We start from the raw sequence: 25,659 nt of genomic DNA, 5'->3' as shown, positions 1-25,659 counted from the left end.
CATTGTGCAAACTTCTATCTGCGACTTATTGAACTGTCTAAAACATCTGCAGAAGCACAACCAAAAACTGAGATATAAGCTTGCAGAGAGGAAAGATAAAAAATAAAATTAATGGAAAAAGTAACTGATTTGCTATAGGCTAGTCACAGTTCCCAACTTCCATCCCTCGCCAAGTCCTCCCCTCTTTCCTCCCCCAAATGCCATATTTCCTCCTCTGATGCCTCTCTTTCCTCCTGTAATGCCTCTCTCTTTTCCCTCGTGTCCCCTCTTTCCTCCTCTGATGCCCATCTTTCCTCCCCTGTGCCCTTCTTTCCTCTTCTGATGCCCGTCTTTCCAACTCTGATGCCCGTCTTTCCTCCTCTGATGCCCCTCTCTTGTCCCCTGTGTACCCTCTTTCCTCCCCTGTGCCCCTCTTCCCTCCTCTGATGCCCCTCTCTTTTTCCCTGTGTCCCCTCTTTCCCCCCTGATGCCTCTCTGTCCTCCTCTGATGCCCCTCTTTCCTCCTCTCAGCCCCTCTTCCCTCCACTGATGCCCCTCTCTTTTCCCCTGTGTCTCATTTTTCGCCTCCCCTGATGCCCCTCTTGGAGCTCGGGGTGTTTGCTGGGTACGAGGGTCTCCACGTTGGGTGTATCTTCCACTAATTAATCTTTTTTTGGAATGTTTGCTCCGTGTTAAAGGTAATAGAATTCCTCGCTGGGGGATGTTGATATTTCAGATCAGTTTCAATCCCCTGCTGGATTTAACAACCTCTGATTATTCCACCGCAGCCTCATCAACTTGGAGAATAATGTTATTTGCACGCATGAGCCGCCTGTCAGCAGCCCTGATTTTCTTGGTTAGGTTCTGCATATTATGAGTGTGGATTCCAGGGTTTGCCGGGGGCCTCATTTGCCTTTCCTGGATGGGGTTTTGGAATCAGACGGGTAATAAATATTTGCTCGTATATTAAGTATGTAATATAAGGAAGTGTCAAAACACGAGTGTGAGTGCACACTCAACAATAAAAACAAACAAAAAAAAAATCTGTTCACCTGAATACCATCCAGCCTTTTTACTCCTATGGAAAAGCTCTACCAAAGCCAGACCATAATAGATTTCCCAGTTAAGAAGTCATTATGTAATATAATCAAGAAATGTAGAATATAAAAAAATAATAAATAAAAAATAATATCTAACTCTATTTCACAATATTTAATTTCAGAAAGGAAGCATTTTTTTTTTAAACATATGATCAGGCTTAGATTCAAGAGCCCTATCCCTGTCCCATGCATGTTTAAATTCCCTCGCTGTTTTAGACTCTACCACCTCTGTTGGGAGGCTGTTCCACTTATCTACTACTCGGTTGCTGCTTGTTGAATGCAAATCAGCAGTGAGCAATCATGGGCGCTGTTAAAGGCCGCAGATGTATCTAGTGAGTAAACGCACGGATCCGAGAGGCAGCCGCCTGCTGAGAGGAAGCCGCGCACGCAGATTGTTCTGTGCAACGGAAGGGCTCCAGCCCTTGATGCCTGCCGTGTGTGTGATAATACGATTTGTCCCCGGGAGACGGCAGTCACAGAAATCAACATTGCCGGTCGTGTGGCTCGGCTTCTCAGGATCTGAGTCACGTTGCCCAAATAATGTGTAACCCCCCCCCCCCCCCGGAAAAGAAACCATGAAGCCCTGAAGACGACGACTGCTTGATTTCTCAGACGTCTTACGATTCATCCCCGCAATCATCAGATTTACTGAAACCTTAACGGAAATGTTGGGTTTTGATGACCGCGTTTCATTCATTCGGAGGATTCTGGGCATCGTCTCAAGAACACAATTCAGAGATTCACCGGAGGGCCGATCGTCACGAGATCCCGATCCCCGATCGCGTTTCATTGCCTCTGATCGCTCGTCAACACTAACTCCTTGAAACAGTTAATATTTCACGATCTAGAACCTAGCTGTCCAGGATTCTGCTACAGTATTCCCCTTTATGGAATAAGCACCCGTTTCCATGCCGATAAAGGAATAGATACAATTATTATTATTTTTAATAACGGGTGGAAATGCCTTTTTTGGGCCTGAAGAAAGGAAGTCATCTTTGGCGCCTTTAACATTTCTAATTCTAAAAAAACAGAACGTTCCGCAGCGACTGCTTCTTTAGTCAAATAAAATGAAATAAACTACCGATAAAGCAAAATAAAATAAAGAACAATTAAAAAATGACAATTCTTATGTAATAAGGATTTTTTTTTTAAAACCGTTTTCCCATAAAGTTGGGCCTTGTCTGTAGCCATTAAATCAAGCGATATTTAGCGCTGCCATTAATCATCTCGTTAATAAATTGCATTAAATACATAAATAGTTCATGTGGATAATCGGTCAATCTCGGCTACAGGACCGGCACTTAAGCCCTCTCTCTGCTAATCAACATTTCAAGGAGGCACCGTATGGGACGTCATATCATGGCGGCTCCGGCAGAAGAGCAGGTCTCCCGGCATCCACTTGCTGCCGAATGGCATGCATCAGACTGTCCCGGGGGCCGTGCTCGTCTTCCATGCATTTTTAATCTATCACGATCCTCTCCTCGTCAAATATGATCGAACGAGCAGGACCAAAATCCAGGTGGGACGGGAAAGCCTCCTCTACGGGGACGCATCTTCTGGAGCAACACATGAACATACATGAATGAAGTAATGTGTGTAGATACATTGTGTTAATAAGTATACCAAAAAAAGAGGAGTCATAGAGGATGGGCATGCGATAATCTTCTCCGGCACCCAAAAGAATAATCTGATAAGAGTTTGGTGGCATCGTCCCACAGACCCGACTGGTGGCCTTGGCGGAACGTGGAGATATTTGTGCCAATCAGTACTAACCGTAATATTTTGGAACGTTAGGACCCCCTCATGTTCTATAGAATTCATAAAACAAATTGAACAGGACGAAATTGTTGCCTACACGGGACCAGTATCGGGGAGGGGGGGGGTATGAGAACAATCGACCAGAAGTCCTTTGTTTTCCGCTCTTGTAAATGTTAGACTACGTTTAATCTAAATCGCTAATGCTTTTTAAATACGCCGCTCGTGATGCCAGAAGCACGTTTGTTATTAGTTGTTATTGACCCATATTGGCTGAGCTGTCTTCAGTTGTAAATACTATGTACTTAAGGTTAAAAAACCAACCGCCTCCTTGGGTTAGTGTACTATAGAGAGTTAGTGTACTATAGAGAGTCCCAGCCCTTAGTAAACGTAGTTTATAATAACGGAGAAGAAATCTGGAAACGTGAAGTCTCGATGACTGCCGGGACTTTGCGTCAGTGCCTCCAGTTTCCCACCGAGTGTCTAATACAAGAAGGGTAGAGGTTGTGTATAATTGGCAATAGCGATGAGCTTTGTTAGATGTTGAGGTTGGTGAGTCCTGCGTAGGACGAGGAATTGGGTGGCTTCCAACTCAACACTGGACATCATTGTCTATCACCTAAAATGATCATGGTTTGGTTTTATTGGCAGGAATATAAGTGCCTAAATTGTGTGTTTATCTACTTGTCCAGATTTACTCCTAAACCGAAACCCTAAATAATGGATTAGCCATTTTGGAAAATGGCGCCCGGAAGCTTTACGTCGAGTAACAAAAAGTGACGGCTGAGCACGGGGAGGATCTCCCTACGAAACGTTGAGTTTTAGGGTCAGCGCTAAGAATCTGCTTTTGGAATCCTGTCTATAAGTCATCTTACGATCGGAGACATTAGATGATGATCATGTTATATTTATTGGCATTTATGGTAACGGATCGACTGCAAATAAAGTAAATGCAGGCTATGATGGAAAAATAGATAAAAAAACATGTTTAGAAGGTAAAACAAATCTGTTTAAAAAAAAAAGAAGTGGTAACCATGGCAACAAAAGCTTGGGCTTGGTAGTTATGGCAACTGTGAAGTAAAGCTTATAGTACAAGGCTAGCTTGTGACCCATGACAGTTACCAGGTTTAACCCTTCCAGTTCCAAACAGGCAAAGCCTTGCTGCTAAAAGGGTTATTGGTGCCTTGTGCAAAAAAAACTTTGAGTAATCGACGTTATTATTTAACTTTTCTCCTTTAAAATTGAAAGTGTTTTGCTGTTGAGGAGGTAAATACACGTTTATGTGTTATCCACCTGACATAAAGATATCACTGGGACAGGGTGAGACGTAGTCCTCTCTAATGGGATTCTCCAGAACGGGCTGCCCCGGAGATTACCGGCCGCTGTACTGATGAATAATCAGGGGGGCCGTTATCGGCTCTTTACTAATGAATGGAATAAAATAAAGAAAAGCTATTAGGATTCCGGGAAGTATCAGAAGATGCGTTGGTAGTAAGAGCGGGGATGACATTGTATCCGTTGACTTATAAGAACTTCTGTGAAGGAGGTAGCGTAAAATTACGGGGGGGGGGAATAAAAATATTGTCAACGCGATACATTGTTGCCCACTGTCCTGATTTAATTGCGACAACCCAAGCAGGGGGGTCCACTGTCCCGATGGTCACCCAACCCAACCGGTGCTCTGAAAGTCTCTGGCCAACCAGAAAGCGTATTAAAGAAACATAACTTCAGGAAATGTATCAATTAACACGGATACTTAGTTATTATGTAGAATCTGTTTTTTTATGCTGTTTTATGCTTTTTTTTTGTACATAGATATGTTGTTTTTTTTTTAAGGTTCTAAGATCTGATTCCAATTTTCTATCTGTAAATATCGCAAATTTGGAGTTTAGTGAAAGTGATGCGGGCATTAAAAAAATTGAATGCATTGATCAATTACCGGCTGGTAACGCGGACACTCGGCGTTTGCTATTGATTTTATGTTTCGAGATGGAATTAGAAGCGTTTACAGTGGTGTATAGTTAAATCGATCTATGCAAATTAGCATTGTGTCTGATATCACACGCAGCTTTCCCTAACGAACCGGTTGCCTCCGAGGGATCATTAGACTCCAAAGGAAACATAAATAACAAAAAAACTAAGCGAAAAAGGTCACTTTTATGTCCTCGCTGCCTAACTGGACCTCTCACTCACACAGCTTTTAACACCATTACCTGATATTACATTTTTTAATAATTAACTATTATTACTATAGAATTAGTGAAAAACAAAATGGAATCCTTCACTAATATTGCAAATCAACTTTTAGTGCTTAATCATTGTCTTCATTTTTAAGGTGGTTTTCTGTCTGGGTTAGTGCTTTGCTACTATGATTTTTTTTTAATTAATTATCTTAATTAGTAGACATGTGTATTCGGATTTAATTGGTACAAATTTCCAAAATGACAAAAAAAAGCTCCAAATTTTCAGTTTGACATTTGTTTTTTTTTCTCACTTTCTCCCTACCTCCTCCGACAACCGCTTCTTCATTTTGGCTTCTCTTTCTCCGCTCCTCCTCATCCGCTGCTCCGGCTCTGCTTCTCCTTCTCGGAGATTCAGAGATGCAGCAGATAACGAGCAGCAGAGAAGGAGAAGCGGGCCGGGAGCTTTCTCCTTCATTTGTTTTGTTGGGATCCGTTTTCAGACATTCATATGAATTAACGAATTTAACCAAATTAGTTAAAAAATAAATTTGTGTAAATCCGAAAACACAAGTCTACTAATTAATATAATAATTAAACAATTTCCTAGTAGCAAAGCATTATAAACCATGTGAGTTTGGACAAGTACTGCTCCCTCGCTCGTTACATAAATTTAACAAATTGTCCAAAAGACCTGATAAAAGGCTTTGATATCCAAATATGGGCAAACTTTAGAAAATTCCCAGGTATCTCCCATTCCTCTGTTAGATAATAAAATACTTAGGTCAGAGGATCCCCAAGGGGGTTATCTAAGTGGCCAATATATCACAACGGAAGAACAGATCTCGGTTTGGTTGTCCGTGGTTCAGAATGTGAAGTGTGGAACATCCATGTTTAGTAGCTTCACTGCCGAGTTTGAGATATTGTCACATAGCATCTTTAGCAGAACTGTTTATACAGGAGATGACTTAAGTACACATTCATAATTGGTCTCTGAAGCATGCGTTTTAAACAGATGTTCACACTTTCTACCCTGAAAATACACAAATCACGGGAGGGGGGGAGCGTGCAGCTCTGACGCCAACAACTTCACAGAATTTTCAGCCGTTTGCCTGGGCGAGCTTTACGATACCGGCCATTTACATCGATTCATGTATTTTCTTACAATTAGAAGAAATGAGTTAATATGGTAATTAGACTCCTCGAAGCCCAAAAAGTATCTATAGATATATGCTAGATTTAAGATCCGTGGAGATGGACAATGTTGAAGGGCTTATCTGACACCAGGTCGGCCCCCGTCTAGTCTTCCCGTTTCTCCTGCTGTAAATACTTACACTTTAATCAGTCGCTGGTCTCGTCTTAGATTCAGGAGCCGTATGTCTATCCCATGCATGTTTAAATCCCATCACTGTATTGCCCTCTACCACCTCTGCTGGGAGGCTGTTCAACTTATGTACTACTCTTTCATTCAATGAAAACCTCCTTACATTTAATCTAAGCCCCTGACCCTCTAGTTTAAGACAATGGCCTCCTGTTCTAACATAATATATATGGATTAACCCTTTCAGTTTGTTAACATATAGCATCGTATAGGGTTTTAAACACACCGACGTGGTGGATCGATTCAGCTATGCGTAGGTCCTGCCTTTATTCAGATTGCTAAAATGTATGTTTTGTCTTTAGAAACCTGCTTGTCCCAGTGATAATAACAGATTGCTCCAGGGATGAACAGATGGGATGCATTTTTAATTATTACGACTACCAGGATATTCTTTAAAATAGTCGAGTATAAGGAGACTGAAGTCCAACTGAAGTATAACGTTTAATACTTTGTAGTACAAAGGAGGTAAAATCTTCTTACGACCAAAGCAGGAGGGGGGTTAACAAAGTGGCATTGTGGGTTTTTTTAAGAATTTGGTTGAACTTGTATGGATAAAATGGTTGACTGATGGGTCTGGTGTCCCACCTGACATTTCTGGATACCCTGATGGTGGGAATGCCTTAGGAGGGTACAGATCAATTGACCGTCTCACCTGAAGGAACACTTTGATGCGAGAATTCGTAAGGCATCATCCCATCCCACATGGACCTCTACTGTGATGATGTCATACCCTTGGATTCCCATTACAGACTCCAGTTGGAGACCATTGAAGACCTCTCTATGGGGAACTGTACCGGTTTTCTCAACGCAGGGCGAGTCCCCCTCGCTAAATCATTGGGGAATACCCCACCGAGGAAGACGAAAACAAGAAGAAACGTGAAACATTAGGAATGCGCATCATGCGAGAGATATGGGAAGCTGGCGTCAGAGAAAGGTGGTGGAGGGTCGAGAGAGAGTCTCTAAAAGGTGTTAATTTATATAGAGATGACCTTAAAAAATACAAAAAGATTCAACTTGCCTTAATTAGACCACAAACTCTTTGTTTAAAGACTGCAGATTAAACTATGACATCAGCCGGGAACATAAAGCCTGGAGCCGAGCGCTCGCCGCGGATATATCTCTGCGAGCAGCTGCTACAAAAACTGATAGGAATAACAAGAAGAAAATGTTTTCTAATTAGTTTCTGGTTTATCGCCGTCCTATCTCCACTTCTCCTCACTCTGTCCCTTAATATTCAAAGCTTTCTCACGGCACTAACTAGCTCATAATTGCCCGTTATTAAAGCCCGTTATCCGTACAAAGATTTTTCTGGCCTTTCAGAATATAGCTATAATGTAACGAGCTCTAATTTTCGTCTGTTCCGTATAAACGGAAGGTTTTAATTTAGTTTCGCTACGGGGCTCTGTTTTTTTTTTTTAATGGGTCCCCTACAAAGAAGTTTAGCCTTATGTCATAGACGCTGTCATGGACACCGAAAACCATCTGTGGTTCTTAGTCCAGTTAATAAGGAACCGGGTTAAATAGGACTGCCGGTCCCAGCAACCTGCCCTACAAGTTAAGGGCGCTGTCCCAGGCAGGAGTTTTCCCTAAATAATGCATATTAAACTTATTTTTTAGTACTTTAATATGAATTTACTAAACTAAACATGTTAAATAAATTACTCAACTTTAGGGGAAGCTGCAGCTCCAGAGCTGCAGCAAAGATGATCCTCCGTGATGTCATCGCTTTCAGCACAGGTCCATGGAGGTCTTATTAGACCCCCCCACAGAAACACTTGTCAAACCAGCACTGGAGCTTATTAGAGGTAAGTATATCAGTTTTTCGGAGATGTATTGGGCCAAACGCATCTCCCGCACTGCAAATAGATGGGGGCGAGAGAACGGGGCAAATACATTTGGTGGAATCCCTCCATGAATTTACAAAGGGGACACTACAAAAATTTCTAGGGGCCACTCAGCTTTTGTTGAAGTGCATATGATGGGCTGAGGTGTCCCTTTAATAGAACGAGGAGGGTAAGGACACATTTGACCTCTTTAACCTTGGTGTGACCTTAGGACTTGATACCTTGGGATCAGAACTTTCCTGCTGGTGGTGAATAAATTGACTTTCAGCCCCCTATCGCGAAATCGAGCCCGCAGGCAGAGCCGGATAAATCCATGTGGAACGGTAGAGTGAGAACGAATATTTTAGGAGCCAGAAAGTTATTACCCCGCGGAGATCAATCTAAAGTAGGACAAAAAGTTTCTGTTCTTGCGGTAGAGTTTCAGGAGCCGTGGGTACCTGTTTCCTGGGATTCTTCCAGCCTCGCCTGCGGGGACGAATCATAATGAGACTCGGAACTTGTTAAATAACCAGATGGGATAATAAGAGCGGAACGAGAATTAACAAGGAGCTTCCCTAGAGCGCCATCGGTGTCCTTCACGTATCAGGTGACCCCTTATTTTGTTTGTACGATCCAAAGCTATAAATTGCAAATTTTAGACGCCAGAACAGAAATAATTTAAGAAACCGAGAAAATGGCACCTTCGGCAACATCAGTCACCCTGCAACATTAATCAACTAGACCTACTGGACCTAAAATATCCTTTATCTAATGTATCGAACAGGGCGTTTATTAAACTCTTTTAATGTCCAATCACAATGATTTTTCAATTATAGTTATGAAATATCTAATTTCAGTGACCATGTTTTTCTCTACCATGAAGTGTGGACATCTAACCTTCTCCTCGTCTGTTTATTACCCTAATGGCGCTTGGACTTGGGTTAGGTCCCAGCACTGATGTTCCCCAACATATAAATACGCCACGAGCTTCTGCCTCTCATACCCCAGCTTGCCTCTGAACTCTGAGCAACTGCCCCTCTCATCCACCCCTCTTTACTTTCTTGTCTAAAAATATGAATATAGTCAGAACACAAATAAAAAATATATATTTAGTTTTTTATCCACCTTGACTCTAGAAGAACATTTCGGCCATCTGGGGAACAAATTATATACTTGGACCTACAAGAGACATAAGCATACCTGGGAACTCTCTGGGTTTTGCCCAAAACTCTGGACCAAGGGCTGTTTCTCTGGGTCTCCAAGTCACTGCAAAAACCTCCGGGTTGTGGGAGCAGTATTGCGGCGCGCCCCGCACCCCATCTGTGATTCCCCTGTTACCGCTTACAATTTTTATGCATTTGGGGATAGCCCTGCTCGCAACATCATTATCGGCAGAGCTCCCCACTCCCATCAGCGGACCTCCTCACTCCCATCAGCCGAGCCCCCCACTCCCATCAGCAGAGCTTCCCATTCCCATCAGCGGACCTCCCCACTCCCATCAGCAGAGCTTCCCACTCCCATCAGAGGAGCTCCCCGCTCCCATCAGCGGACCTCCCCACTCCCATCAGCGGACCTCCCCACTCCCATCAGCGGACCTCCCCACTCCTATCAGCCGAGCTCCCCACTCCCATCAGCAGAGCTTCCCATTCCCATCAGCGGACCTCCCCACTCCCATCAGTGGAACTCCCCTCTCCCATCAGCGGACCTCCCCACTCCCATCAGCGGACCTCCCTACTCCCCTCAGTGGAGCTCCCACTGATGTCAGCCATCCCACCCATTGACCGCGACAGACCCACCAACCTGCATCCCAAAGAGGGATGGCTCCGAGTAGCCAGAGCCTGGATGTTCTCAGGTGTGGACGCAAGCAACTATCCAAGGACCCTGTCCTACATGCATTTATGATTAGAAATAAAACAGAAGTAGACGGCGCGGACGACCCACATTTATTAATCTTTGATTTTCTGGAGTCTTTAAGCCCATGAGGCCTAGTTACAGCAAAGCCCCTTCATGGGGGAAAAGCAGCATGTTTCCACCTTTCCTGTTCAGACATTTTTCACCCAGTCATGTAGCTAAATAGAGATGTACTCTCCCTAATTTCTATATTTAATGGGAGCCGTTGGACTGATGCTACAGATTTATGAGCGTGAAGAAACACCTTGTAAAAGCGGGCTGATGGAGTCGTATTAATATTAATGTAAATGAAGCAGATCCACACCCGGCTCGGTGAGATTTTGCAGGGATTCTCCCTTTGTTGGCATACCTCTACTTACATCGTTTTTTTTTTCTTCTTCTTCTTCTTCCCACTTCTCGGATGTGCGGTCTTAAAGTGGTTTTAAATTACTGCACAGAATCTGCCGTTGCTAAGCAAAAATTGCCATAACAACTCGTCTTTCCTAGAAACACAGATCCCGGGTGCTAACGCGTTTAATGGGAGGATGGTGCGGAGATGTCTAATGTGTCAGCTGGAGTCTTAAAGGGATGTCTCGCTAAAGGCCGTCGTCCGGCAGCATTTTCGGAGAGATAAGGGTTTGCCTAAATCCAAGATGGAACGCTACATGTTTGTGGCTTGTTTGTTTCTATGCATTCCTTTTTTAATCAAAAGCTTTGTCGTATTATCCTGAATCTAAGACAAGACCGACGACTGATTAAGGTTTGATTAAGCAGGAAAAACGGGCAACTAGACGGGGGCCAAATGGGGCCGATCTGCCGGCAGGTTCCATATTTCCATGCGTATCGTTTCCTTGGTGATTCTTTATAATTTGTAGAATTCTAATCTCTTTATTTCCATAGTTTGGAGGTCTACAGCCTGGTAATGAATTAAGATGTATACCCCCCATCCGGGTCTTATCAGGGGCCAAAGCGTTATCCCAACGCGAGGGCAAGTAGAGGAGCGAGTGAGTCGGAAAACCGGACAGAGAAACTAAATCAGAAAAGCTTTCCTCCCGGGAGATCTAAAACGTAAAAAAAATGGCCGTTTCTTTGCTTTTTTTCTTATAAAGATTGGAGACGTTTGTTGCTGACCAACCGTTCCTTTTAGGAATGGGAAAGTTTAAAAAAATTCTGTAAACCTTAAACCCCCAGAACGTCAAGAACTTCACTTCTGGATCCTTCTTCAGGAGAACCAAGATGAGACGTTTAGAATTCCTTGTTGGTCACGGTATTCCGTATTCTGGATCCACGATGACGTTCAACCGATCTCCTGTAACGTTCTATTACAAGTTCCCCATAGATACGATCATAGGAAGCATATAGAATAAAGCACGGCTAGTATTTAAAGCTGCGTTTGTGGTCGGACTGGATGCTTTCTGTGCTCCTTCAAGTTTTTTTGTGTTTTTGCTTTATTTGCTCCATACATTTGCTCCATACATTTGCTCCAATATCACTGATCCTCAATATCAAAATCCTTTTAATGAGTGACGCATTTTAGACGACGCAGGAAGGAATGTTTTTCTACAGAACAGAAAACTCTGACTGTATCTTCTATTTTTTTTTTCCATGCGCGTGAACAATATTGTCCAAGGACATCTCCACAAGCGAAGGAATCCAATTAATTGAATGTTAATTAATTTCCATTAAATAATAAAAAAAAATGAATCATAAAAAAACTCAATGGACCAATTAGCAGGGATGCAGTTGTATCTTGGATCAAAATCGGAAATAGGACGCCGCCGCATCAAAGCGATCCTCGAGCCGAGATTAATTAATATCCGATGTGCGAAAGCAGCAGAATGTTGTATTAAATCCCAGTATTTTTATAATGACATATTATATGGGGGTGGGCAGAAACTATATGGGGGGGGGTTAGGGGTTACAACTGTTACGGAGGCTTTAGAACAAAGGGACGTGGGGGTAAATACCATGCTGGGGGGGTACGTTTCCTATCCTAAAGCATGGGTGCCAACTCAACAGAGGTCACTGACGTTCCAACCTCGTCCCTTAGAACCCATTTTCGAGCTCTTTAGATAAAATATAATGTATATAACAAAGTAAAAAATGTTTTTTTTTTCTCTTTTTTTCCAATTTTTTAAGAATTATATCTTAAGTATTAATAAGTACCTTATGGGTAGTTTTCGGCAAAGTTGGGAGAACTTCTATAACAAGGGTGTCCAACCTGCGGCCCTCCAGCTGCTGTAGGACTACATTTCCCATCTTCCTCTGCCAGCCATTGAGCTGAAAGAGCATTATGGGAGATGTAGTCCTGCAGCAGCTGGAGGGCCACAGGTTGGACACCCGTGTTCTATAACCTACCAGGCATCATAAAAACCATTGTTAAATTTCCCATTTTCCACCAAAAAGTTTTAAACTTTCATTTTAAAGATCGAGTTCATTCTAAGCTTATTTCACCCCAATATTTCAGGCAGTTCGACCCGCAGAACCGCCTGGCAGAGCAGATAAAACAGATTATTGCTTAAATTTAAATTGGTAGAATTTCAAATTTCAGACCTCAGCGATATAAGAATATGAAATACCAACTTTTTTAATCCCTTTAAATTTGTATGGTTTTTGTCAAAAAAGTTAAATTAGGAATAACAGAATTTGGTATCTCGGCTTCCTCCTTTTACCTTTTTTTTTGGAAGCGTAACCAGCAACAATGTATTTTCCACCCAAATTCTGCTTTTTTGCTAAGCTTGTAGATATTCACTTCCTACGTTTCTATTTATAGTGTCCATTTCAGGCCCTTTGTGCGACACATCCAGGAAAGTCTATTAAACCCAGGACTTCCAAGCCGTCGGCACTCAGAAATTCTATAACGATTACTCTAAAAATAAAAAATGCAATCCCTGAACTCCGGCCAGAACGCAGCAGCCGAAACAAATAAGATTTGTGATTTATACATACAGGGGGTGTATCTACGTATATCCCGGAATCAGGAAAACCATTCTTTTTTTATAGAAACATAGAATTTTGCCGACAGATAAGAACCACGTTGCCCGTCCAGCCTGCCCGTGTTCCTGATGTTTAACCCAACTGACAGCCGAGGCCTTGTTTTTAGGTATTGTAGGTTTATTGTAGCATTAAATGTTCTTGGCCAACGTATTCATAGAGCTTTACGAAGAGGCGCGTGCAGACCTCACAGGTCCCTTCTTCAGGTGTAATGGAATCTGTAAAGAGGATACAATTGAAAGGCAAAGATTGTGTCCGTGGCTACTTTTTTGTGGTGTTGAGGCACAAGTGGCCCCTATCTTACTGCATAAGTCACCATAAAGGCTACAAGACCTTGGCCACAGTGAATGTCCCATTGTACAGCGCTACAGAATATGCTGGCGCTATATAAATCAATAGTAAGGTCTGTAGCCAAAATCCTTGATTGTTCAATTCTATAATCCTTCTTTGTGAATGCCAAGAGCCTGGATAACCTGCATCTACCATCAAAGGGTTAACTGCAGGACACCTTGCCGTGCTGCGGATAAAGGGCTTTTAGGACGTTACGATACTCCTTATGACCCGACGCGGCCAGTGACGGTATTATCGGGGGGATGTAGTTACTCTTCGGGCAGCGATACGATCTATCGCCGTCATTTGGGGCTGAAGAATCTGATGGATGAGAGAATCTTCAAGGAAAAGTTCCAGCCGGAGCGATGTACGGAGCGGGACGGAGGGAGGGATAGAGAGAGAGAGGACGAGTAGCAGCTTTCACGTCCATTAAGGGAATTAACAGCATGCAGGAGGGGAGAATATTTCAGAGAAAAAGAGTTTCCAGAACAAATGGCCGTTCGGTAAAAGCTGGGGGGCAGAAGTCATTAATGTAGATTATTTCACGTAAGAAGGACTGAAAGCTGGGCGATGAGACATTTAGCGATGTCCGGTCTTTAAGGAGAATTTCCAGCTCCTGCCTATACCATGCAGTCTACATCACTAAACGGTGCGGTTAGGGGGCAATTACACAAAACAGAGGGTTTTAAAGTTAAATTATCTTAACTATAGCTGTAAAGATATAAAGTGTGTGTTAGTGTGTGTCGGTGTGTGTAAATGTTAGAGTGAGTGTGTGTGTGTTAGCGTGTAGGTGTGTGTTAGCATGTATTAGTGTTAGAGAATGTGTTAGTGTTAGAGAGAGTGTGTGTGTGTTAGCATGTAGGTGTGTGTTAGCATGTGTAAGTGTTAGAGTGAGTATGTGTGTGTGTTAGTGTGTAGGTGTGTGTTAGCATGTATTAGTGTTAGAGTATGTGTTAGTGTTAGAGTGAGTATGCGTGTGTTTGTGTGTATGTTGGATTGAGTGAGTGTGTCAGTGTATGATAGACTCAGTGTGTGTTAGAGAAAGTGTGTGTGTTACTTATGGGGAGCAGGGGCCGGGGGCTTTGCTTGCTCCAGGCTGAGGAGGGCCTGATTGCATGAATAACAACACAGAAACTTGGAAGAAGCCTTTTTAGTTTATATGGCAACAGCCTATCGGTGTCTGCTTTTGTGTCACATGACAATTAAGCATTCCTGGAAACAAATAATTGCTTAAAATGCAAAACAATGCCTTCCAAATGTAATATTCTGCTAAAATGTAGTTTTTATTTGACAAATGAAGAACGGAGGGGGGTGGAAAGACCCGTCAAGGGTTGGAATTTCCAGGATTTGTTCTTAGAATGTGGGGGTTTGGAAGCCAAGCTTCACACGTGACCTTGGCGTGACTCGTATTTTGTATCAGTAATCCCGGGGTCTCCAATTGCTTTATATGCTGAAAAAGTTTGACCTCCGATACCCACCCCCCATCCATCTTGACAATAAATCAATGTTTTCTCCTTATTTGTAACCTAAATCTGCAGAAAACAACAATACCCTTCTCTGTTAACCTTTTAAGTGCTGGAGGACCAGTAATGGACTATCTGATACGTGATATATAATCTTCCCCGGGGATCTCTCGTTACTTTCCACTCTTCCTTTCCCAGGAAGCCACATCTGAAAGCAGAGCTCATGTTATATGTTATCTCATAGCGCTGTATTCCCACCGGATCCTGCAGACATCTCTCCAGCAGGGGGCGTCTTCCCTTAAAGAAAGGTTATTATATAGTGACATTCAGCAAATATCCTCTATCAAACCCCTTCCTTATTTCATCATCTTCTCCTTTTTACCCAAACACCCATCCTTGCCACTTACACTCATTGAGCAAACTTCTGATGGTAGGGCAGTTGCCATGAATACCAGTAGAATGTTCCGACTTCTACTGGGTTCCAACTAGCCGCCATACTCCTTTATTTCGCCCCTTTCTAACAGCTATATTGCCAAACTCCTGTTTTCCATGGTTTCTTATAGAGAGGAGCCTCTTGAGGATCTTCTAATATACATGGGGTGCAACCAATGGCGTATACGACAGCACAAGTACCCGTGTACAAAAGTTACAGGAACTTTTAAGGTCAGACCTTGATGTTAGAAGCTCTATAGCCAAAAACCCCCAAAATACACAGGGTCTACTTAAACATCTATAAGGTTACAAAAACCTCCTAGGGTCATAGTCCTACAGTAGGACCTTCATCAGGATGGAGGCTACAAAGTAGCAAACAGGCGACATGTATCATTAAAAAGACCCTATATACCTTATCGGTCCAGGTACCTAAACGCATCCATGCCGTGTCTTCTCAGAGCAACACCTACTCTTTTTCATGCCGCCTTTGTAAAGAATGGAGATATTACTTAATGTTGCTAAGGCCGTGGTGCTAAGGATCAGGAAGAAGCTCTACAAGAGGACAAGACCATTTTGTGTTGGTTTTCTTAAGTCAATTTTACATACGTGCAGAGCTAACGTCATGTCCTTCGGAAGCCCGGCCATAATCCTTGAGCCGCACGGTTTACCCAAGACGATATCGTGACTATAAGACCGCTTGCTGGGACACGAGCTGAAGTATAACCGGACCGTACAGAATGAATGCTTGATTTCAGAAATGCATGAAAAATCAAGCCAAGAATCCATGGAATTCTTCAATCCAACCAAACGATTCCAAAAAACGACCATTGGGTCTGGATGCTACGTGTTGAACAAATGTCATATATCAATGTATATTCCAATTCCCATGAATGAATATGGAGATTCTACTTTGGTTAAAGTGTTTGTTCCATCTTTATCAGAAATACGGAGCCAGTGGAATTTTATTGCATGAGCGTTGCTACCATTTTATACCAGAACCGAGCCAATCAGACCCTGATAAACCGTTCTCCTCATTTGTATTGACGTTGCCGATTTCCCTCCTGTTATTTCCATATTCTGATCCGAAATCATTCAATAAAATACACTTAGCCGCAGTTATTGTGATGTCTCCCGGGGGGAAAGATTCCCATACAAGAAAACTTGGCCATTACGTTGACGTTCCATGGATGGAATGTAGCGTCCGAGCCGGATTTCCATCCAAGTTCAGCTAAACTCTGCATTCATCCACAATCTCAACATTAAATTAAACACGGGTCAAATCGCCGAGGGGTTTAACCCAAGATAAATGGGGGATACTTTCGCCAATACAGGGTTTATAGTTAGGAATTCAGAACGTATCCAATCAGGGTTTATTGGACAGACTTTGGATCATTTTATTTCAGCTACTATTTTTTTTGGAGCTTTTTATGAAAGCCATTAAATTATCCGAAAACAACTTTAAACGACTGTATTGAAAAAGCATTTCATTAAGAAATATTTCATTCCTACTTTGCAAACAGACCCGGGAGAGATATCACAGTTCTGCCATGAATCCAAAACGGTACAAAGCCAACAGAACTCGAATCGGAGTCCTTGCTTCGCGTCATTTCTCTCGAGGCCGGCAAAACCAAAAAGAGTCCGCGAGGGAAAAATTAAACGGGGGGAATTGCTTCAAATAAATCCAAGTCAAATTTAGATTTGCTTTAATATTCATGAATGACGACGGCGATGAACCCTTGCTTTAGAATACGGATAGCGAGTGCGATTTGATTAACCCAAAGCTGAAATATGATGTCATCAGATGATGACCAAATCCGGGTTTACAAACTTTACTTCCTTTTATGGAGACGGGAAACGTAATATAATAGTTTGAAGAAAAAGCTGCGTTTAGGTGATTATTATTTTTATAGTGATGAATATCCTTTGGTTCAAACTTTAATATTAAAACAATCAGTTAGAACAAAGTAGAATGAATGTTCCGTTATTAATATTTTATTTCGGCGTGTAATTGCTGTTAAAGTGTTGGCCCTTGATCGTTAAATTTAACTAAGTTTAAGAAATTAGCTTTAACCGCAAAAAAAACCCGTAATTCATCTTTTTTAATGAATTTTTTTACTCAGTCTATGTTAAAACTGAAGCATGTGCCGGCCAAACGTTCTATGAGAGCGATAAAATGTAGCGCGTGGTTCCGGAGGACCCATAATTAATTATTAACGCATCGTTTAGGGAAAACGAACTTTTCGACCCTTTAGGTTTTAGAGATAAAGGACCCTTTTTGGGAGGTTTCGCTTTATGCCGTATTTAAGTAATGAAATCCGCGCTTCGGTGACGGTAACGAATACAATTAGTTTTCTCTGCTCTCTCGGTGGCCTCCGTTGAAGATCTTGTGCGACTAAAGAAGATAATTTATCTTTTGTCTTTGGAAGAGATCGTTTGAAATCCAGAATGGGAACTATTTAAGCGGGTGTCTCTGTGAATAATTTAATCAACGTGAAAGATTTTTCTTTAATTCAATTTAAAAATGGTAATATATGGCCATAAAAAAATATATATATATTATTAAAATAATTATTAAGAAATATTCTAGATGCTTATAATATAGATCAAATGAATGCCTAATGAAGTGTTTTGGTCTGTCAACGATGCTTAAGCCCCGCTCTTGGCCCTTTTCCTTGTGTCACATGACTACAATATAGCAAACGGGGCCTCAGTGGCGCCGCTAGGCCTCAGTCCCCTCCACCTCCGTGGTCGGCATCTCTTGCCTTTTAGTGAAGCCTATGGAGAATGCGCTGAGCCTCCATAGATGACATAGGCCGGTCTCCCTTGTAACTGGCCCATTGTGTGTCGGCACAGCGGGGGGTTGGTCGCCCTGGAGGGGATGTGCCCCCTGGTTTTGTACCTGGCAGATTAGTGGCCCCCCTGGACCTGCCGCCCTATGCTTGAGGCTAGTCGGCCTTGGTCAGGATACGTCACTGGGGGCCGTGCTTCTAATGCCAAATGTACTTATTAAAGCATTCTACCCCTCGGGGTTTATATAAAGCAAATGTTTTTACCTTCATAGAATAACACGTAGAGATAAGCTGGTGACATCCACAGGAAGATGTGAGCGCCATAGTAACGAAAAGCGTATCGACGATAATATCAGCGGGATGTGAAGCAGTGGGGGCGTGGCCAGTCAGAGGAAAATGGCGGAACTCTATATCATCTAAGAGGCAGGATCACTTAGATGCAATTTTTATTATATTAACCCATAATGACACTGTAAATATAAAAGACCCTGGGCACTTCTAAATACCCGCAGTTTGTTACTAGCCTTGGCGTGTCAAATATTTTTTTTTATATTACATAGAAACAGAGTTTGATCAGACCCATTCGGCTCCATCAAGTTTGATCTTATTCACTCATTGGTCTTGTCTTAGATGTCTATTCCCTCACTATATTAGCCTCTACCACTTCTGCCGGGAGGCTGTTCCACCTATTCACCATCCTCATACTTGGTATAGTCCTTATCAGCTATACAACAGTATTTTGTAAAATTCTATGTTGTGTATTTTCTAGACAACCGTAAGTCAGATATAACTTACAAAGTACAAACATTTTGTAAAAAAAAATACTCTAGAACCTAGAATATCCCATTTTCCGTATCTACATTTTAAAAGCTACGACAGCAGATCTGTCAGCTTGAGAGATAAACATTTGATTGGATAAAAAAAAACGCTTTCTAGTTTGCAAAAAAAAAAGCGTTTTTTGAAAACGGTAACAAGTATTGTTGGTTCTTCTCTGTCATCGATGACTCACAAGCTTCACAAGAGAAATTAATACAGAATAAAGCAATTACTGGGCATTTTAATGCCTCGTCAGCCCGGAAAGAGAAGCTGCTCTTTTGTTGGAAAATCCAGACAGTTATTGTCGGGCTGTTTAGCTCAATAGTTATTCAGTTTGAACAATGAGGTTTAATTAACACCTCGCTTTAAGAGTCACGAGTATGGTGCAGACAGATATTCGATGACTTGTTGAAGGTCATTACTCTCAGCCCCATATCAATCACCTATATCCTGGTAAATTTTACAGTTAATAACGTACGTCCCAGTAAAATTAGATACAGTTTGGAAATATAACACTGCCCATTAGCAGATGAGTTCTTTATCGGATTGCCGTATTGGGCATTTAAAACTTGACACCATATGAAAGCTCGACAAAGACCGTCCAGCAGCACATAAGCTTCCTCCATGTCTGCTTTAAACGACTATAATCCTGATTCATTGTGAGCATTTAGAAGCTAGACCATCTTTTTACCATCAGGCATGAGGAGACGCGTCTGAAGAAATAAGCACTTCAACGGGATCCAAGGCGGTGTCATGGAGCATGGAAAAGGCAACACTCAATCCACATGGATGGCCAACCCTGTTTAGGCATGGGGTTTGGGACTATAATGGGATCTTGGGAGCACATACCACCAGGTCTTCACCCTGAAACAAAGTGTTGAACCCCAAGCTAAGAGGACAAAAACTTTGAGGATCCCAACAGTGTGGAGGCTTAGATATAGGCAGGTAAAGTTCGGCATTAAGTATATAAAGCACCAATAAGGAGCCGGTTACCTGCAGAAGAGCTTTGCCAACTTTGTTTGAATACATTTTAATAGATGCCTTGTTGTGCTTTCCATAGCAGCTCTATCTGTGCTCAGTGTTGACTTGCGTTGAACTGACTCAAACTGTGGTCAAGTTTCCTTGAGTGAACTCAACTGTCAGCTCAACGCAACTTCAACTTTTGTAAATAACCCCCATTGTAGGGAGGCGGTTGATATTTTATCCAGCTACCTCCAACAAGGATAAATTAGCTAGACAATTGTTTAAAGAAACATGAAATGTGACGGCAGATAAGACCCACTCGGCCCATATAGTCTACCCTTGATGTAAAGACTCAAACCTTTGTCAGTCTTTGGCCTCGTCTTAGATTCAGGATATTATTATCGTTATAATCTATTCTATATTTTACAAGAAGCTCATCTGCCATTTATATACAGAATGCCGGCCTTTACTTCGACCAAAAATACTTTGCGTGGTAACAGCGCAGCAACAGGCATTGAAAACAATAATAATCTGTGGTTCGGTACTTGGTGGCTTGCCCAAACCAACAGGTTTGAAAACGAACCTGAGTGTTTTGTCATGCTGTAAGTAAATCTATCGGTTTTACAATTCATCTGTCAAATTATGCGTCGAGCTTCTGTAAGATGCGTAGACGAGATCGAACGTGTTGGTGGTCAGATACACCAAAGTCTCTGTTTACGTTAGAAGCGAGGTGTACGGGTGGGCTTGTGAGTCCACGTCCAGTACAGACTACTACCCCGGGACATGTTCATCCAAAGGAATATCCAGAGAACAACGCCTTACATTCTATGTTACAATGTATTTCTAGAACGTCAACAGATTCCATGTGGTCAATGAGGTCATCTGTTGGAAAGGGACATGATATTAAAGGGAATGAACCTAGGAAATTATTAAATTTAACTGGCAGGGCATGGTTGGTTTGTGGAGATCCATGTGATCGTCAACAGAGAACATCTTAGGATAAAACAAATGTCTCCTCTTCTCTGAGGTGGTAGAAAGATTTCTCTGTGGATGGATACCCCATTCCATATAATTACTCTATAAAGACAAAATCTCTCATTCTCAAAGGATACCTTTCTATGCTCAATACCACCGATGAACAAGCCACCAGGCCCCATGTAATTGTTACTAGACTTGCGTTTTCTCGACGAATTTTACAGTTTTGTCAATTTTTTCTTCCATTTTATCCGAATAACCAACAAACATTGGGCGAAAGAAAAGTAAAATGTGCTCCCTGCGAAAAAGTTCCCTCAATCGTTGGGTCACAGCGGCCGCCATTTTATCTACACTAAGAGGAGGAGAACCTCGCCATTTTAATTCGACTTCTTCTACACGTTTATTTCTTGTTTCCATGGCAACACGGACAGACGAATGGGATTTCCGAAAGAGAAAATGTTGCAGGAATTTCGTCCAAACAGAAGACGGACGGATTTGGAATACAAAGAAAATCCCCATCCCCCCCCCCCCCGGGAAAGGAACATAAATGTTCCACCAGCGCCCAACTCTAATTGTTAACGTTCCTATATACCGGTGCACATTTCTCATAGGTTAATTGCCCATGCGCAATGTTTGCCCGGTTGTAATACCCCCTTAGCACTTATGCCGCGCAGAAGAAGATATGTTTTTATGAAACACATGTATAAAAAAAATAATATTTTTTGATCAGTTACAAATGCCGATTGAACTCCAAATTCCGATAATCATTAATGATTCTGCGAGCCAGATCTGTGCCGCGCTCGGGAGCGGTGGCTTTCACCGAACTCACGGATATTGGCAAACGCTCCCTATTCTGTAATAAATATCTCCCCTGAAGACCCATTAAAAGAATGTGAACGACGAGCCTTTCCAAAGGGCCGCTGTATCGAGAAGTATTTAAAATGTCTCTTAAGGTCAAGGAGGTTCCCAAATTACATTAGAACTGAACTTAAGAAAACCGTCAGGAAGCCGTTTGATTTGCTCCGGGTCATCGCGTTTCTCTGTTCTGTTTAATATTTTTAGTCGATGGAATATTTCTGAGTGGAATCCTACTTAAATCAGGGCTTCAGTTTATTAATGTCTATGCGCTGGTGATGGATAAATTTTTTTCCTGGGCTGAAGCTGTGATGGGCACTTTTCTGCTTGCGAACGGGTGTCACCGCTCATCGAGTGTATTCATGGACTGCGTACACACTAGAGATACCACCCAGGAGCTGGATACGTCAGTGGGTTTTTGGAGGGGCAGGTTGGTTGGCCTCCAACTTTACCTTCAAGACTGCGGTGGCTCCTCTCCTTGGAGAAGGACCATGAAGATCTGACCCTCCCTTGGTTATACTAGCCAGAGAGGAAAGGGGCTACAAATCCCTCTTTTTGGGGAAGTGTGGCCACGGAAGAAGAAGAAGATCGGGGACCTGGTAATCCTCACCTTACAAGAAAACAATATTCTTCACTTTTCTTCTCCTGACAATGTGAAGTACGATACCCGCTGAATGAAATCATGAAGTCCAGGACTTGAAAGTATCCTATCATATCATGGAGCGGGCATGCAATCCTGGGCAAGGCGCACCAATAAACATATTTGTCACAAGGTTCCCAAAACCAATGTTCCATCTAATTTTTCTTAGTTGGCGTGCGCAGAAAATTTCTCTTGTGCCAAAATTTTCAAAGAGCAAAAATTTTGTGCGCACAATATCCGCGCCGCATAAAGTTTCCAAAAAATTATAATTTTTTTCTTTTTTTGGGGAAAAACTGTTGTGCGCACAATTTTTGGACGTGTGCGCTCGCTAAAAAAGCTATGTGCATGCGCACAAGCGCGCAGCTTAGAGGGAACACTGCCCCCAACGCGTTTCACATGACGATAAAGCAGATAAAGCAGCCATCAATGAGGGGTGCATTAAAAGAACCCCCAGATAAGCGATCCAGGTGAAAATTATCGCAAACACCCATTTATTAATATACATGGACCCAAAAATACTAAAAGATTAGGACGCAACATTTTTTGGATAGAACCATCAAATTCTGCAGCTCTCACCCAATATTCCCTCTAAGATGATCGTTCCAGCATGAAGCTGTTACAAACCCTGATGTGTCACCCAAGAAGGAGCATAGATTTCTACTTCCAAGCTCGTTAGGCTCAAGTTGCCAAAAAGATACATTTAAAAAAATCAAAGCCGCAAGAATTCTGATTTTCAGAAACAAACATGCATTTTATGTCTTTTCTTTGAAATCTTTACTACATTATCTTTTTCTCATACATTTTCACCCATATTCTCATTCAGATCTCTCCGATCTCACGCCCTCGGATCATTGGTAAAAATACCGCGCCAGCCTTTAAAGTACGCAGCCTCGACAGCAGGCTTCGTGTTACCGGCTTTAAAACACATCAGGTGGTGCGACGGTATTCAGAATTCACTATAATCAATGTTTATTCACTACGCGATGTTAACCTAATCCACGCTCCACGGAGGCTGTTTGAGGACAGCCACAAGCCACACATTAATCTGCACGTCGTACGGGAAAATACAATTCACAGTTTGGTATCGTTCTCACCATAGGAAGTCCTGCTAAATAACAGCCGTCACATGTTTGTGTCTCCAGAAACCCAGCGACGTGCTTTGATACGTTACAGAATGTAATAATATAACGCGCCGTCGCACTTTTTGCTAATGACTATCAAGGTGCGTTCAGTCTGGCCTCATGAGTTACATTTCATGGCAAACACTAATATTATTGCAAATTCATTTCGGAATTGGGGAAATTCGTAGAAAACAGAGACAACAAACAGAAGCCTCGGAATGTCAAGGTTCGGTTCGGTCTAAAGTTGGTAGGTTTTACCCAGAATTGGTACTCAACAAAAACCCAGAGGTAATCCTACATTTGTGTTATTTGGGAGATACATTTAGGGTGAAGACCATTTTGTTCCCCAAAACATGTAAAAAGAAATTCTCATTTGAAAGAGTATAAAATAGATCTTTTCACAAATAAAGTGTTGCATTATAGAAAGAACTAAGGGTGATAACGGACAACCTTGTCTTGGCCCATAGAATCTGCCGTCTAGTCTGCCCGTTTCTCCTGCTGTAAAGACTCAAATCTTAATCAGTCGTTGGTCTCGTTTTAGATTCAGGAGCCGTATGTCTATCCCATGCATGTTTAATGTCCTCGCTGTATTGCTCTCTACCACCTCTGCTGGGAGGCTGCTCCGCTTCTACCACCCTCCAAGTAAACTTAAAATTTGTAGAGTACCCCACTAATTCCCTGCCTTAGCTGTAAGTGATTTTACATATTTCCCACGATTTAATGCCGTACTGAGGAGGTTCAGTGAGAACGAGCAGTCACTTCTTGCTTAGTTGCAACCCATTATCTATTTACTAACAGTGATGAGTGCCGTTTAAAGGTTCTCTGGGATCTCCTTTGAGTCCAGAAAGTCCAACACTTTCGCTTGATTAATCCTGATGGTAGCTGAGGCGATGTATTATTTAACGTTGCATTAACATTGCATGTAAGAATATTTCCACTTAACTATATCCTCCACATTGATTGAGTTCAGAGGATCAGTGCGGTCAGCAGGGGAAATGGAGCGTTTTATGGAGCATTATGGAGGGATTAGGACAGGATATGCTTCACGCAAACATTTCAGCACTTACATACCGTATATTTTCTATGTTACAAATGTTTTTATTTCTTAAAACGCTGAGCACGTAAAATAATTAAAACTCAAATTAACCCCTTCCTGGAAGCTGAGGGGTTGAGTGCTGGACATGCATTCGTGCCGCGGCCTGCTGCGGCCTATTTACAGAACATTCCATGTTTCTTCTCGCTTTTGGACCTCAAGGAGGTCCCAAGCATTTGGCTGGTTGACGTAGAATCAATGCCAACAGATACCAGGTTCTTGTTGATCCCACACTGTGTATGCTTGAGTTCTAAGACAACCCAGAGTGTTCATATACATCTTACCAGAGGCATATGTTTATAGGACATTGGGTATTTTTGGGGAAGAAACATTCCCCATCGTTACTCGTTGGCTCAGTAAACACTTCTACCTTCCGTGAGCTACAAAAATATGTCACCCTACAAATCTAGCCTAGAACTACTACTAAGCTGACTTGGTGCCCATGGCATGATTCGCGTCAAGTGCATTCAGGCTGGTCAATAGAAACATGCTTTTGTTAACTAAAAAAAGTGCTGGTTTCTTAAAGCAAACTTTTCCATGCTTTTTGGCCATTATTCAGAGTCGCCCAAGCTTAGGTTCCTCACCGATGAGCTCTAAGGTCTGACGCGTGCCGAGGAGCACATAATATTATCTAGCAACCTGGTACGGAGTGCCCCTGCGCTCCAGGAAAATGGCTGGCTTGGCCCGGCTCATTATAAGTGGAAGAAGACCAGGCCGCGCCGGTGAAAATATACTTACACGTAACCATGGTAGCCAGTGAACTGAATAGATTTTTAATGCTTCTTCATTGAGCTCCCTGCTTTATGTTTTATCACGATACAGGCGTTTTTACGGATTTTATGTATATATACAGGAAAAACGTTGGGTTGCGGTAATGGGATGCTTTGCCAGCCTATAGGCCTCTTTAATCGTCAATCACAGGTAAAAAGAAAGAAAAGCGGCTTATCATTTTTTACGGAAGATCTCTGATGAAGCTCATGATGGAAGAAGATCAGAGCAGAGGCAATAGTTGTCTCGACACGCGGTTGGGATGTTCACGTACTTCCAATATGTCCTCCGAGGACATCGCGAAAGTCTACA

The 25,659-nt window shown here is 42.3% G+C and overlaps 1 protein-coding gene across 2 annotated transcripts in view; it reads right to left on the bottom strand.

Moving 5' to 3' along the window:
- The window catches only part of KCNC1 (potassium voltage-gated channel subfamily C member 1), a 44,797-nt gene that overhangs the window by 11,414 nt on the left and 7,724 nt on the right, over positions 1 to 25,659 (bottom strand). The window lies entirely within an intron of this gene.

The sequence above is a fragment of the Spea bombifrons genome, chromosome 10 (genome assembly GCF_027358695.1).
Source record: "Spea bombifrons isolate aSpeBom1 chromosome 10, aSpeBom1.2.pri, whole genome shotgun sequence".
Classification (NCBI taxonomy): domain Eukaryota; kingdom Metazoa; phylum Chordata; class Amphibia; order Anura; family Pelobatidae; genus Spea; species Spea bombifrons.
Note: the sequence above shows the minus strand (reverse complement) of the source record. Positions and strands in the feature narration are given on the sequence as shown.